This window comes from Staurois parvus, unplaced genomic scaffold (genome assembly GCF_062004578.1).
Source record: "Staurois parvus isolate SC_StPar_1 unplaced genomic scaffold, SC_StPar_1.0 ptg000020l, whole genome shotgun sequence".
NCBI classification, from domain to species: domain Eukaryota; kingdom Metazoa; phylum Chordata; class Amphibia; order Anura; family Ranidae; genus Staurois; species Staurois parvus.
The window spans coordinates 14,305,713-14,318,677 of NW_028317816.1; the positions used below are offsets into that span (position 1 = coordinate 14,305,713).

The 12,965-nt window shown below is 42.6% G+C and overlaps 1 long non-coding RNA gene and 1 pseudogene across 1 annotated transcript; both read left to right on the top strand.

The window, feature by feature from the left end:
- The first annotated feature begins 289 nt into the window (after positions 1-289).
- Positions 290-790, top strand: LOC149472834 (uncharacterized). The gene is made up of 2 exons (XR_016314299.1): positions 290-411; positions 517-790. It is a non-coding gene; the product is annotated as an uncharacterized LOC149472834 (long non-coding RNA).
- A 169-nt stretch (positions 791-959) lies between these two features.
- On the top strand, positions 960-2,720 carry LOC149472835 (uncharacterized; annotated as a pseudogene).
- Positions 2,721-12,965: the final 10,245 nt, after the last annotated feature.

Genomic DNA, 12,965 nt, shown 5'->3' on the forward strand with positions numbered 1-12,965 from the left:
CCCACATACCTAGATGTAGACATGCGAATGCCGGGGCCCTTTACTGGGTATATTAAATTCAGGTATCTACGGCCTGCTATATGCTATATACACACTATATGTGTTTGAAATCCACGCATCGTGTATACCTGGTCCCTCACCCCCATATGCATTTTTGGAAAAGCATCAAGGACCTGATCTTAGTTAAAGTCGACAGGAGTCTTCTTGATCCTTATTGATGGTAATATATCCACATCTTTATGTGTGTTTTGTTTTCGGGATTACCTGATGCCCATGTTCTACACATTTATTATCTTTTTCTATATATATCCTCAGAATCATTTGGTACTGTGGACCCTGTTCCATTTGGGGTGGCTATCCAGGAAGTCCCTACATTTGAGAGGCGGGTATGATAGTCTCACCTATGAGAAGGTAACAGCAGCATCCATTGACTATTGTGGAGGGAGGCCTGGTAAATTTTGGATGTGATTTGGTTTCCATATTGCTAGATACATACCATGTATTTTTGTGTTCCAGCTTGTACATTCCAGGAGGTCCCTGATCTATACTGGGAACACACCTACTGAATATACGGTTCACACAAATATTAAGCAGGAAACCTACGGAAATCCAGGATAACTATTCCATCATTACACCACTCTGCCTTATATGGTGCTCTGTTGGCTAAGATGACCCTTAATTGAAGACGCTAAGTGTTTTTAAACATGATTTTATTTTTTTCATATGTACACCGTGCTTATGTTTAACCTCCCCATGATCTATGTGATCAAATAAAGTATTGTTAAATTCATTTGAATTCATATTACTCCGCGTGGATCTTTTAGAAACCTTCTTTTTCAGATAGGCGTGTTCTTGTCACTCAATAAAAAGTTTGCTTGATTAAAAAAAACAAAATTGGTGTAAAACTCCTTTTGATGGCAAAGCATTGTTTGGAGAAAGGCTGGAAAAGGCCATTTCCCATGTTACAGGAGGAAAATCAAGCCTGTTACCCCAAGACAAAAGACTTAGACGTACCAGTGGATTTACTTCAAGATTTCAGCAGGTCAGGGGCAAAGATTACAGGCAGTTCAGACAGGGCAGAGACTCAAGAAGGCCTGGAGAAGCACACAATCCACCTTTTTGAGGACCCACAAACAAAAGGCTCTGCCTAACCCACAGGACACCACCAAATCCTTTTGACACCAGGCAATCCCAGTAGGAACCAGACTGAGGCATTTTGCCAAGGTTTGGATGCAAAGATGCCAGGATCCCTGGGTGGACTCAACAGTTCAGTTCGGACACTTCTGGGCTTTCGCAGTCTGGCCACCTCGTGACTTCTTCACCCCCACAAGAATACCAGAGTCTCCTCACAAGTAAGAGGTACTTCTTCAATATCTGGATTCCCTACAGTTACAGCAGGCGGTAATACTGGTTCCTCCATCCGAGAGGTTTTCAGGTTTTTACTCCAAGCTATTTCTAGTACCCAAAAGGAATGGTGGTTGGAGACCCATAATAGACCTCAAGAATCTAAACCATTACAAACTCTTGGTGAGCTTCAAGATGGAATCACTGTAGACTATTATCCATTCAGTTCAACCTTGGGACTGGATGCTGTCAGTGGACCTTCAAGACGTGTACTTACATAAACCTATACTTCCAATGTTTCAGAAATATCGGAGCTTTGCAGTCAGCCAGATTCATCTGCAATTCCAGAGTTTGCCCTTTGGTCTATGTACTTCTCCCAGAGTCTTGACAAAAGTACTGATCGCAGTCCTAGCCCCATTACGGGAAGTTGGGCTCTGGGTATATCACTACCTGGACGATGTCCTACTACTAGCGAAGAATCCAGCCCAACTAACAGAACACAGGGAAGTTCTGATTCTACACCGAGTTTGGATGGGTGATAAATCAAACAAAAAGTCAACTTATTCCAACACAGCAAATGATTTATCTAGGCACCCTGTTCGACACTTCCAAGGGGTCAGTGTCCCTTCCGCCATCATCATCTGGAAGATGACAGCCATCATCCGGAAGATGAAGAAAGTGAGGACACGATCCCACCTGACAGCCTCAAGCTGCCTGAGTCTAATAGGGGTGATGACAGCATGTATCTTAATGGTTCCATGGGCTCACTGGCACCTGAGGCACTTTCAATTAGAATTTCTAAGACAATGGAACAAGCTTTACCTATCTCAGCCCATACGTTTGACAAGTCTGATGCACAGGGGAATATGGTGGTGGATGAAGAAAGAAATGCTTACACGATCGTGTCCATTGTGGTATCTCTCCTGAACCATAGTTACCACCGATGCCAGTGTGATCGGCTGGGGGGCACACTGCAACCAGGTTTCAGTTCAAGGAAAATGGGCATTTCATGCAACAAGAATCATCTCAAATATTCTGGAAATTCAAAAAGCTTTTCCCACTCTGATAGCCATGGAGTTTAAAATCAGACGCAAGCCAGTCCTTCTCCAAATGGATAACAGGGCTGCAGTTTCATACATCCAGCATCAGGGGGGACCCACAGCAGGTCCTTATTGAGAGAAGTGGAAACCATCATCCTTTGGGCAGAAAGGAATTTAATGGATCTAACAGCAGTCGATCTGCCAGGCCACCTGAATACAAAGGCAGATCTTTTGTCCCGAAAATTTGTGGACGCCAACGAATGGTCTCTGCATCCCAAGATATTCGATTGGATTGTGAATCTGTGGGGTCTTCCCGATATAGACCTCTTTGCTTAAGCAGACAACTCCAAGGTGCAGAGGTTCATTTCACACCTACCTCACCCCCAGGCAGAAGCAATAGATGTCCTCTCGAGTCCATGGGAATTCAACCTGGCTTATGCATTCCCCCCCCCCCCCCCCGGCCTCTTATCTCAAAGTTCCTTTTCAAGACTTCTGACGGAAGTCACAACAGTGATAGCAGTCCTACAGTACTGGCTGAGATGTCCATGGTTTCCTGCAGCGGTGATTCTCAGTGTTCGCTCACCGATAAAAATCCCACTCATACCTTTTCTTCTGTGTCAGGATCAGCACACAAAAATTGAATCTTCACATATTGTTGTTGAAAGGCAGAGGTTCCAGGTCCTAGGATGTTCTTCGGAGGTTATTTCGACTACTCAAAACCAGAAAACCTTCTACAATTAATATGTATGATAAGGTTTGAACACGTTTAAAGCCTTTTCAACTAGCAGAAACTTCAATATAGATCTGCCCTCCACTTCTCAGCTTCTGGACTTCCTCCAGGCAAGCCTTAACCTAGGTCTAGACCTGAGCACCTTTAAGGTGCAAGTGGCAGTAATCTCGGCATCAACAGACAAGAGGTGGGCCGAAGATTCGCTTGTGTTCCAATTCTTCAAAGGCGTTAAGAAGATATGTCCACCCATCAAAAAATCTTTTCCCACCTGAGATCTTTCTGTAGTCCTAGAGGCTTTATCCAGCCAACCCTATTCTCCGTCCGAATCAGCTTCTTTGTGGAATCTGACTCTAAAAGTGGTCTTTCTAACAGCATTATAATCTGGTCAAAGAGTGTCAGAACTTCAAGCCTTAGGGGCGGAAGAAGACCACATTGCTTTTTACCCAGATAGGATGGAACTTAGAACACTGCGCGGATTTGTTCCGAAGGTTTATTCATTTTCCAATCTTTCAGAATCATGAGCCCTGCCAACCTTTTCAGACCCGGAATCGGGTACCCTCTATGAGTTCGACATTGCCAGTGTGTTTAAGTGTTATCTTCAAGCTACAGCATCCTTTAGGGATTTGTCTAATCTATTTGTCATCCCTTGGGGCAAAAACAAGGGAAAGGAGGCTTCGTCAAAAACAATTGCTTCATGGATAGTTAAGTTAATTCATAAGGCGTACAGGGCCAGGGGTTTGGAACCCCTTTCTTCAATCAGTCCGCATTCGACCAGGTCTGCCTCCGCTTCATGGGCAGCTAGGGCAACTGTATCCATCGAGACCATCTGCAGAGCAGCTACATGGTCGTCTCAACACACATTTATGAGGCACTACAAAGTGGACCCAGAGGCTCTCTCATCTGTGGAGTTCGGCAGACAAGCTATCAGGGCAGCCGTTGCCTGTTCAAAATGAAAATCCTCCTATTTTGTGAATAAAACTTTTAACAATTTTTTTGTATAATTCTCCTTTAAGTACGCCTGTCAGGGGTGTGTTTCCTATGCCTACATACCTTTTGCTAATAGGTGTCCCTCATTCCCATCTCAAAAAGCTGGGAGGTATGCTTAGGGCCAATTGTCTCCATCAATACTGGTCCACATGCAGATGCTGATCGTGCTGCACCATTTCTTTCTCCTCTGAGCCAGCAGGCTGTAACCTATGGTACAATTGTAATCATAATAAATAATAAAAAGCCTTTAAAAGATAAGTTCACCTTTTGGAACATGTTACATGCTACACCCATATTTAGTGTGGAGCATGTAACACATTCCAACAGCTGCAGCCACTCCCTCCACAGTGACAGAGAGCAGGGTTCTTCTCCCAGCGTCAGCTGGCAATTTTTTAAAATAACACATCTCCGCCCATACAGTCACGTCATTCATTCACAGTTTCCTGTGAATGACTTGAACTACAATACTGTATATATATATATATATATATATATATATATATATATATATATATATATACAGTCATGGCCGAAATTGTTGGCACCCTTGATATTTTTCCTGAAAATCAAGTATTTCACACAAAAAAGGTATTGCATTAACACATGTTTTGCTATACACATGTTTATTCCCTTTGTATGTATTGGAACAAATATAAAACAGAGGCAGAAAAGCAAATATGACATAATGTCACACAAAACCCCAAAAATGGGCTGGACAAAAGTATTGGCACCCTTAACTTAATATTTGGTTGCACACCCTTTGGAAAACATAACTGAAATCAGTCGCTTCCTATAACCATCAATAAGCTTCTGACACCTCTCACCCGGAATTTTGGACCACTCTTCCTTTGCAAACAGCTCCAGGTCTCTCTTATTGGAAGGACACCTTTTCCCAACAGCAATTTTAAGATCTCTCCACAGGTGTTCAATGGGATTTAGATCTGGGCTCATTGCTGGCCACTTCAGAACTCTCCAGCGCTTCTTTGCCATCCATTTCTGAGTGCTTTTTGACGTATGTTTGGGGTCATTGTCCTGCTGGAAGACCCAGGATCTTGGACGCAAACCCAGCTTTCTGACACTGGGCCCTACAGTGCGACCCAAAATCCTTTGGTAATCCTCAGATTTCATGATGCCTTGCACACAGTCAAGGCACCCAGTGCCAGAGGCAGCAAAACAACCCCAAAACATCATTGAACCTCCACCATATTTTACCGTAGGTACTGTGTTTTGTTCTTTGTAGGCCTCATTCCGTTTTCGGTAAACAGTAGAATGATGTGCTTTACCGAAAAGCTCTATCTTGGTCTCATCTGTCCACAAGACGTTTTCCCAGAAGGCTTTTGGCTTACTCAAGTACATTTTGGCAAACTGTAGTCTTGCTTTTTTATGTCTCTGTGTCAGCAGTGGGGTCCTCCTGGGTCTCCTGCCATAGCGTTTCATTTCATTTAAATGTCGACGGATAGTTCGCGCTGACACTGATGCTCCCTGAGCCTGCAGGACAGCTTGAATGTCTTTGGAACATGTTTGGGGCTGCTTATCCACCATCCGGACTATTCTGCGTTGCAATCTTTCATCAATTTTCCTCATCCGTCCACGACCAGGGAGATTAGCTACAGTGCCATGGGTTGCAAACTTCTTGATAATGTTGCGCACTGTGGACAAAGGCAAATCTAGTTCTCTGGAGATGGACTTGTAACCTTGAGATTGTTGATATTTTGCCACAATTTTGGTTCTCAGGTCCTCAGACAGTTCTCGTCTCCTCTTTCTGTTGTCCATGCTTAGTGTGGCACAGACAGACACACAATGCAAAGGTTAAGTGAACGTCTCTCCTTTTTATCTGCTTTCAGGTGTGATTTCTATATTGCCCACACCTGTTACTTGCCCCAGGTGAGTTTACAGGAGCATCACATGCTTGTAACATTCTTATTTATCCGCAGTTGTGAAAGGGTGCCAATACTTTTGTCCAGCCCATTTTTGGAGGTTTGTGTGACATTATGTCGAATTTGCTTTCTTTCCTCCCTTTTTTTGTTTTGTCCCAATACACACAAAGGGAATAAACATGTGTATAGCAAAACATGTGTTAATGCAATACGTTTCGTGAGAAATACATGATTTCCTGGAGAAATATCAAGGGTGCCAACAATTTCGGCCATGACTGTATATATTCTGTTATCACACGGAGTTCTGGGTCTTTCCTGGCCAGGATTGGTCCAGCCTGTTGTCTTCCAAGGCAACTACTGTCGTGCAGCAGGGTGGGCTACCTGAGGTTCTGAGCACACTGAGTTCTGGGTCTTTCCTGTCCAGGATTGGTCCAGCCCGTTGTCCTCCAAGGCAACTACTGCCGTGCAGCCAGCTGGGCTACCTGAGGCCTAAATTCTGAGACCTGAGTTCTACTAAAGCTGACTGAGGGGCCACGTACTGAAGATCTGGTCGGGTATCATAGAGGAAGGTGTCCAGCTGCTCTTGGGCCTTGAACATATAGACACCCTTAAGGATCTTAGAGACTGCGTGCTACTTAACACCCTCGGGTGCTGGGGAGTCATCTGCGGGTCTAGGTTAAAGGGGACACCTGCTGGTGTTCCAAAGAGCTTTGTCCACTTAATCTCCAACCTAAAAAAAAGGACTCTGCTCAAGCTTGCTACTACTGCCGTCTTAAAGCTGAAGTCTACTGTTTGTTTCCACCGTCAAAGCTTAACTGAAAGAATACTAGAGTTCTCAGCTGTACATAGTTTATTGTTTTGGAGTACCCCACTTTATCCTCTCATCCCTATCCAAGTTCTCCAAAAATATAAACAACAAAAATAACACCCCTAGAGCTTTTGGGGAAGACCTGGACAGTATTCCTGAAGCTCCTATGGAAGTAGCACTACAGTTATATCTGGGAGGGGGCTTCCTGTCTTTCCATTTGTTTTTGCCGGTGTCAATCACCTCGCGGTGCCAGCATAACTTTATCATTACAAATTTGAACATGCTCTATGTCCTAGGAGGCAGCATCGTTCTTTAACATCGTGCCTCGTTCTATCAAATGTTTAGACTGGGTTCAGGATAGCACACTGCCAGGTCAAAGACCAAAGAGTAAATGAATAAACTGAGGTCTATTTTTATCAGTGGAACCTTGGAGAGTTGTGGAGTGCAAGTCTCAATCCTGCCAGTCTTGATTAGATCAATTACTAATAGAAAATACTGTAGCAGCAATATTTTTCTGGGGTTCAGTTTACTAAAAATAGACTTTTGTTCCTTAATTTTCTGGGAAGCTGACTGCATTGCTTGGAACACATACAGACTTAATTTTGTCTGTGACTCCACAATCTAAAAAAGAAAAAAGAAAAAAAAGGAACAGAAGATTTTACATTAAATATTGATGTAAGAAGAGGAAATATTGAACAGTAATTAAAATTGTATAGTAAAATATTTGTACAACAGCTGTTTTTTTTTTAAAGCTGGAGCAAATAGAGTGATTACATCTAATTGACATACTAATCATTGTCATTGATTTTGCTGTTTTCTTATATATATGTTGATTGTTTTTAAATAGGACATTTTCTGACTAATAGGCTCTGCTGTGAGGCATTGACAAAATGTTCTTTATACTGTTATTTTTGGATGTTCTAACCTGCAGTTCCCCATTAATTTGAACTGAGTACAGACCTTCAAGAACAAATTTGTGATGTGTCATAAAACACATGATAATGAGCCTTAACACAACCTTTGTTAACACATGAGAACATTAGAACAAAGCATGGTGACCAATGTCCCTTAAAGTGTTACTAAACCCAGGAGCCTGTATTCACTATATCTGGTTTCTCGCAGTACACACAACATGGAAATTCAATTATTTCAGTAAATATAAACTGCTAAATACCTTTTCTCATCAGCAGTTGAAGCAGTCTTGTCACTGCTATCAGTGTCCAGCAGAGCACTGGTTAAAACTTGTAGGAAGAGTTTTAATTCTCCTCTAGGAGGATGTAGGACCCATGACCTCTGTCTGGACAGTGCTGATTGGCCTTGTGCTGATCACATGCACTCTCCCAAGAAAAAAAAAACTCTCTAGCAATACACACCAAACTGAGCATGTGCAAAATGCCTACAGCTCAGTCTGTCTTATCAGGAGATAAGAGGTGGTCACTTGAAAAAGGGGAAGAACAGAGAATAAAGAATCAAACGGCCTTTTTACACAATGCAGAGGATTAACCCCTTAGGTTCCACAGTGAGCATAACAAGCATGCTTTACTGCATATACAGATTGATTTTACTCTTGTAGGTTTAGTAACACTTTAACTAACACATGCTAACAATATAGAAATCACACCAGCAACCAGTTAAAATGGTGAAAAATTGACTCAACTTTTCTGTTGTGTGTCTCTGTGCTACATGGAGCATGGCGAAGAGAAAGAGCAGCAAACAATTGTCTGAGGATCTGAGAACAAAAATTGTGGAAAAACATGGACAATCTCAAGGTTACAAATCCATCTCCAGAGATCTTAATGTTCCTGTGTCCACTGTGCACAACATTGCCAAGAAGAGTACAGCCCATGGCACGTGGACAAAAGTGAAAAATATATTAACTACTTGCCCTCCTGAGGATTTACCCCCTTCCTGACCAGGCCTCTTTTTGCTACTCGGCGCTGCACTAATTCAACTGATAATTGCGCGGTCATGCAATGCTGCACCCAAACGAAATTTACGTCCTTTTTTTAACACAAATAGAGCTTTCTTTCGGTGGTATTTGATCACCTGTGCGCTTTTTATTTTTCACGCTATAAACAAAAAAAGACCAAAAATTTAGAAGGAAAACAATATTTTTTACTTTCAGCTATAAAAAATATATAGTAAACTCAAAGTTGGTTATAAATTTAGGCCAAAATGTATTCTGCTACATGTTTTTGGTAAAAAAAATCCCAATAAGTGTATATTGATTGCTTTGTGTGAAAGTTATAGCGTCTACAAACTATGATATAGATACTGCAATTTACACCATTTTTTTGCTATACAGCGCTGCGCAAGTTTAACGGACAATTGCGCGGTCATGCAATACAGTACATAAATTATTATTACTACGAGTTTATATATGAAATTTATGTCCTTTTTTCACACAAATAGAGCTTTCTTTTGGTGGTATTTGATCACCTGTGCACTTTTTATTTTTGACGCTATAACCAGAAAAGGTTTTGAAGAAAAAAAAAATGTTTGAAAAAAACAATATTTTCTCATTTTGGTCATAAAAATATTCAAAAAAACTAAAATTTCGTCATAAATTTAGGCCAAAATGTATTCTGCTACATGTTTTTGGTTAAAAAAATCCCATTAAGAGTCATCAAAATTTACAAGAGATTTGCAAGTGCTAACAGAGATCAGGCCGGATTCTGCCAACACTGCGGTTTTGTGTGCAATGTATCAAGTGACAGTGACCTACTGGCACTGTACTTGCTGGGGGTGTAAGTGTAGGGGCTAAACGCAGGTGCTGGCAGGTGCCGGGGCTGATCCCGCTAACGATGCGTTTTTGGGGACGCTATACTAATGTGAACGCTGGTATAGTGCTGATCTGATCAAAGATATTGATCCATTCAGACACTATACTAGCAATGGAGGTTTATTGTACATGAGCGTGTTTCTGGCAATCAAGGGGTTAAATGTTTACTGGTGTACTGGCAATCTGACGCTATCTGGGAGGGGCGGGAAAACCACAAGAGCACGAATCACGTATATATATATATGTGATTTTGCGTACCCATGCCGCCCTGTAGCAGTATTTCTGCTATAGGGCGGTCAAGAAGCCGTTACAGAAGCAGTGTGTGTTACGTTGCTGCGTTACTTTAAATGACAATTGCGAGGTCATGCAACACTGCACCCAAATTAAATTTACGTTCTTTTTTTCCCACAGATTGAGCTTTCTTTCGGTGGTATTTGATCGCTTGTGCTGTGCGGTTTTTATTTTTTGCGCTATAAAAAAAAGGCTGACAATTTTGAGAAAAAAAACAATATTTTGGACTTTTTGCTACAAAACGTCCAGTAAAAAAATTTAAAAATCAAATTTTGTCATAAATTTCGGCCAAAATGTATTCTGCGCAATGTCTTTGCTAAAAAAAATCCTGATACGTGTAAATTAATTGGTTTACGTGAAAGTTATAGTGTTTACAAATGGCGGTATAGATACTGAATTTTTACATTTTTTTATACTAATAATGGCGGCGATCGGCAACTTATGACGGCGATCAGCGACTTATAGCAGCGATCAGTGACTTATGGCGGGACTGCGGGACTGTGGCGGACATTCTGACACTGGGGGGGAGCTGACTTGCGGTCACTGACATCCCCAGTGACACCAATACAGTGATCAGTGCAAAAAAAACACTGATACTGTACTAATGGCACTGGGGAGGAAGGGGTTAACTTTATTTAGGTAATGAAAGGGTTAACTGTGTGAGAGGAGTGTTTTACTAGGGGGCAGGGGTGTGTGCTTCATGGGACGCGCTGACTCGGAGAGATAAACTCTTCTCTCAGGATCAGCGTGTGCTCGGAACTGACAGGGAGCAGACTTGCAGTGTAAACACTGCAGCCGTGCTCTGTCAGTGATTGACGGTAAGCGCCGGGACCCGGTGATTGACACCCGCTGCTGTGATCGGACGGATAGGGCAGGCACCCGCCCCGCGCATGCCCCCTACCTGTTTTGCAGACCGACGTTTAAAAACGGCATTCTGTGCAGCAGTGCCTCCCTGCCTCAGTAAAAACACTGTGGCTGGTCGGCAACCAGTTAAAGATTGCAACAAAGGATTGTTCAAAAGGTGGATAAAAAAAACTCAATCTACTTCCAGACAAATTCACGCTAATCTTCAGGCACAGGATACAACTGTGTCAGCTCGCACTATACGTCGCCATCTGAATGAAAAGGGACGCTATGGTAGGAGACCCAGGAGGTCTCAAACAGGTCTCAAGCCCATATAGCACCTGTGGAGAGATCTCAAAACAGCAGTTGGGAAAAAGAACCCTTCCAATCTGAGAAACCTGGAACAGTTGGAGAAAGAAGAATGGTCCAAAATTCCAGTAGAGAGGTGTAAGAAACTCAATGATGGTTACAGGAAGCAATTGATTTCAGTTTCTCTTTCCAAGGGGTGTGCTATTAAATTGAGTGTTCCAATAATTTTGTTCAGTCCATTTTGGGGGGTTTGCGTGCAATATGTCAGATTTGGCTTTTTGTTTCTCCACTTTATTGTGCCATACCAATACACACAAAACAAATAAACATGAAAATGCCTAAACATTTGTAATTGCAACAATTTTTCTGGGCAAAGTGGTACATTATCGGACACCCCCAAAAATATTTAAACACCCCCAAAAGCATCCTCAAAATTCATATGCTAGTTCTCGTGTTTTGTTTTTTTTTTTTTAATTTTATTGTACCCTCAAATCCTCTACTAATGCAAGAAAGCTGGGGACTCTTGAATTAAAATTCAAGGAGGTCTGGTCACTAAAATTTTCTTCTGGCCGAATAGGGTGTGCCCATCAGTGTGCCCCCTTACATTTTGGTGTCGCCATCAGAGTGCAACTTTACATCATGTATTCCCATCACACCAGGTCTGCCCATCAGTGTGCTCCTTTACATCAGTTGTCCCCATCAGTGTGCCCCTTTACATCAGTTGTCCCCATCAGTGTGCCCCTTTACATCAGATATCCCCATCACAGTGCCACCTTACATCAGGTATTCCCATCAGCGTGCCCTCTTACACTCTAAGTAACCCTTTCCATCATATATATGGAACCTGCTCTTTCCATAGTGTAGGATAATGGAGGTTAGCAGAGCAGACCAAGAGAACAAGACCATCCAGGCTGTATTCTAACACCAGCAAGGCTTGTGGTAAACAGGTGGGACAGACAGAACACATACATCCTACATTCCTTTATGCAAGCACAAGTCATGGTTCTTACAGATACTCTACCAGAGAGAAAAGAATGCAGGATGTCTGTGCGTTTTTATCCATCTATCCATCCCTCTGCTTTGCAGTTGAATTTCCTCTGTCCGGGCAGCCCAGGTGCAGTGTACAGCCTGTCATTAACATGAATGGTTGTAGGCTGCTGTATTCCATTATACAGTGCTGCAATCATAAACATGAGTACAGCAGTGTACAATCATTCATGTCAATGACAGGCTGTACACTGCACCTGGGATGTCTGGACAGAGGACAGCCACCTGTATGCAAGAGCCCTGAATCTATAAAAGTAACCTGAACTTTCTTTCTGTACTATCTTGTCCCTCCTCATGTCATGCAAAATATTAAAGAGAATCAGCCCATTCACTACTGAGCACTCCATATGTCACACTCCTGAACCCTGTACGTACCACAGCCTGAAATCTGCACTCTGTAAGTAGCATCTTGAGCCTTGCACTCTGTACTTAGTATTCTCCTGAGCCCTGCACTCTGTACTTGGTACACTCCTGAGCCCAGCACTCTGTACTTGGTACACTCCTGAGCCCAGCATTCTGTACTTGGTACACTCCTGAGCCCAGCATTCTGTACGTAGTACACTCCTAAGCCCTGCACTCTGTACATAGCATCCTCCTGAGCTCTGCACTTTGTATATAGTACACTCCTGAGCCTTGCACTCTATACATAACACACTCCTGAACTCTGTACTCTGTACTTAGTACCCTCCTGAGCCCTGCACTCTGTACTTAGTACCCTCATGAGCCCTGCAATCTGTACCTAGTACCCTCTTGAGCCCTGCACTTTTTACTTAGTACACTCCTGAGCCCAGCACTCTGTACCTAGTACACTCCTAAGTCCTGCATTCTGTATGTAGCATCCTCCTGAGCTCTGTACTCTGTACATAGTACACTCCCGAGCCTTGCACTCTGTACATAATGCACTTCT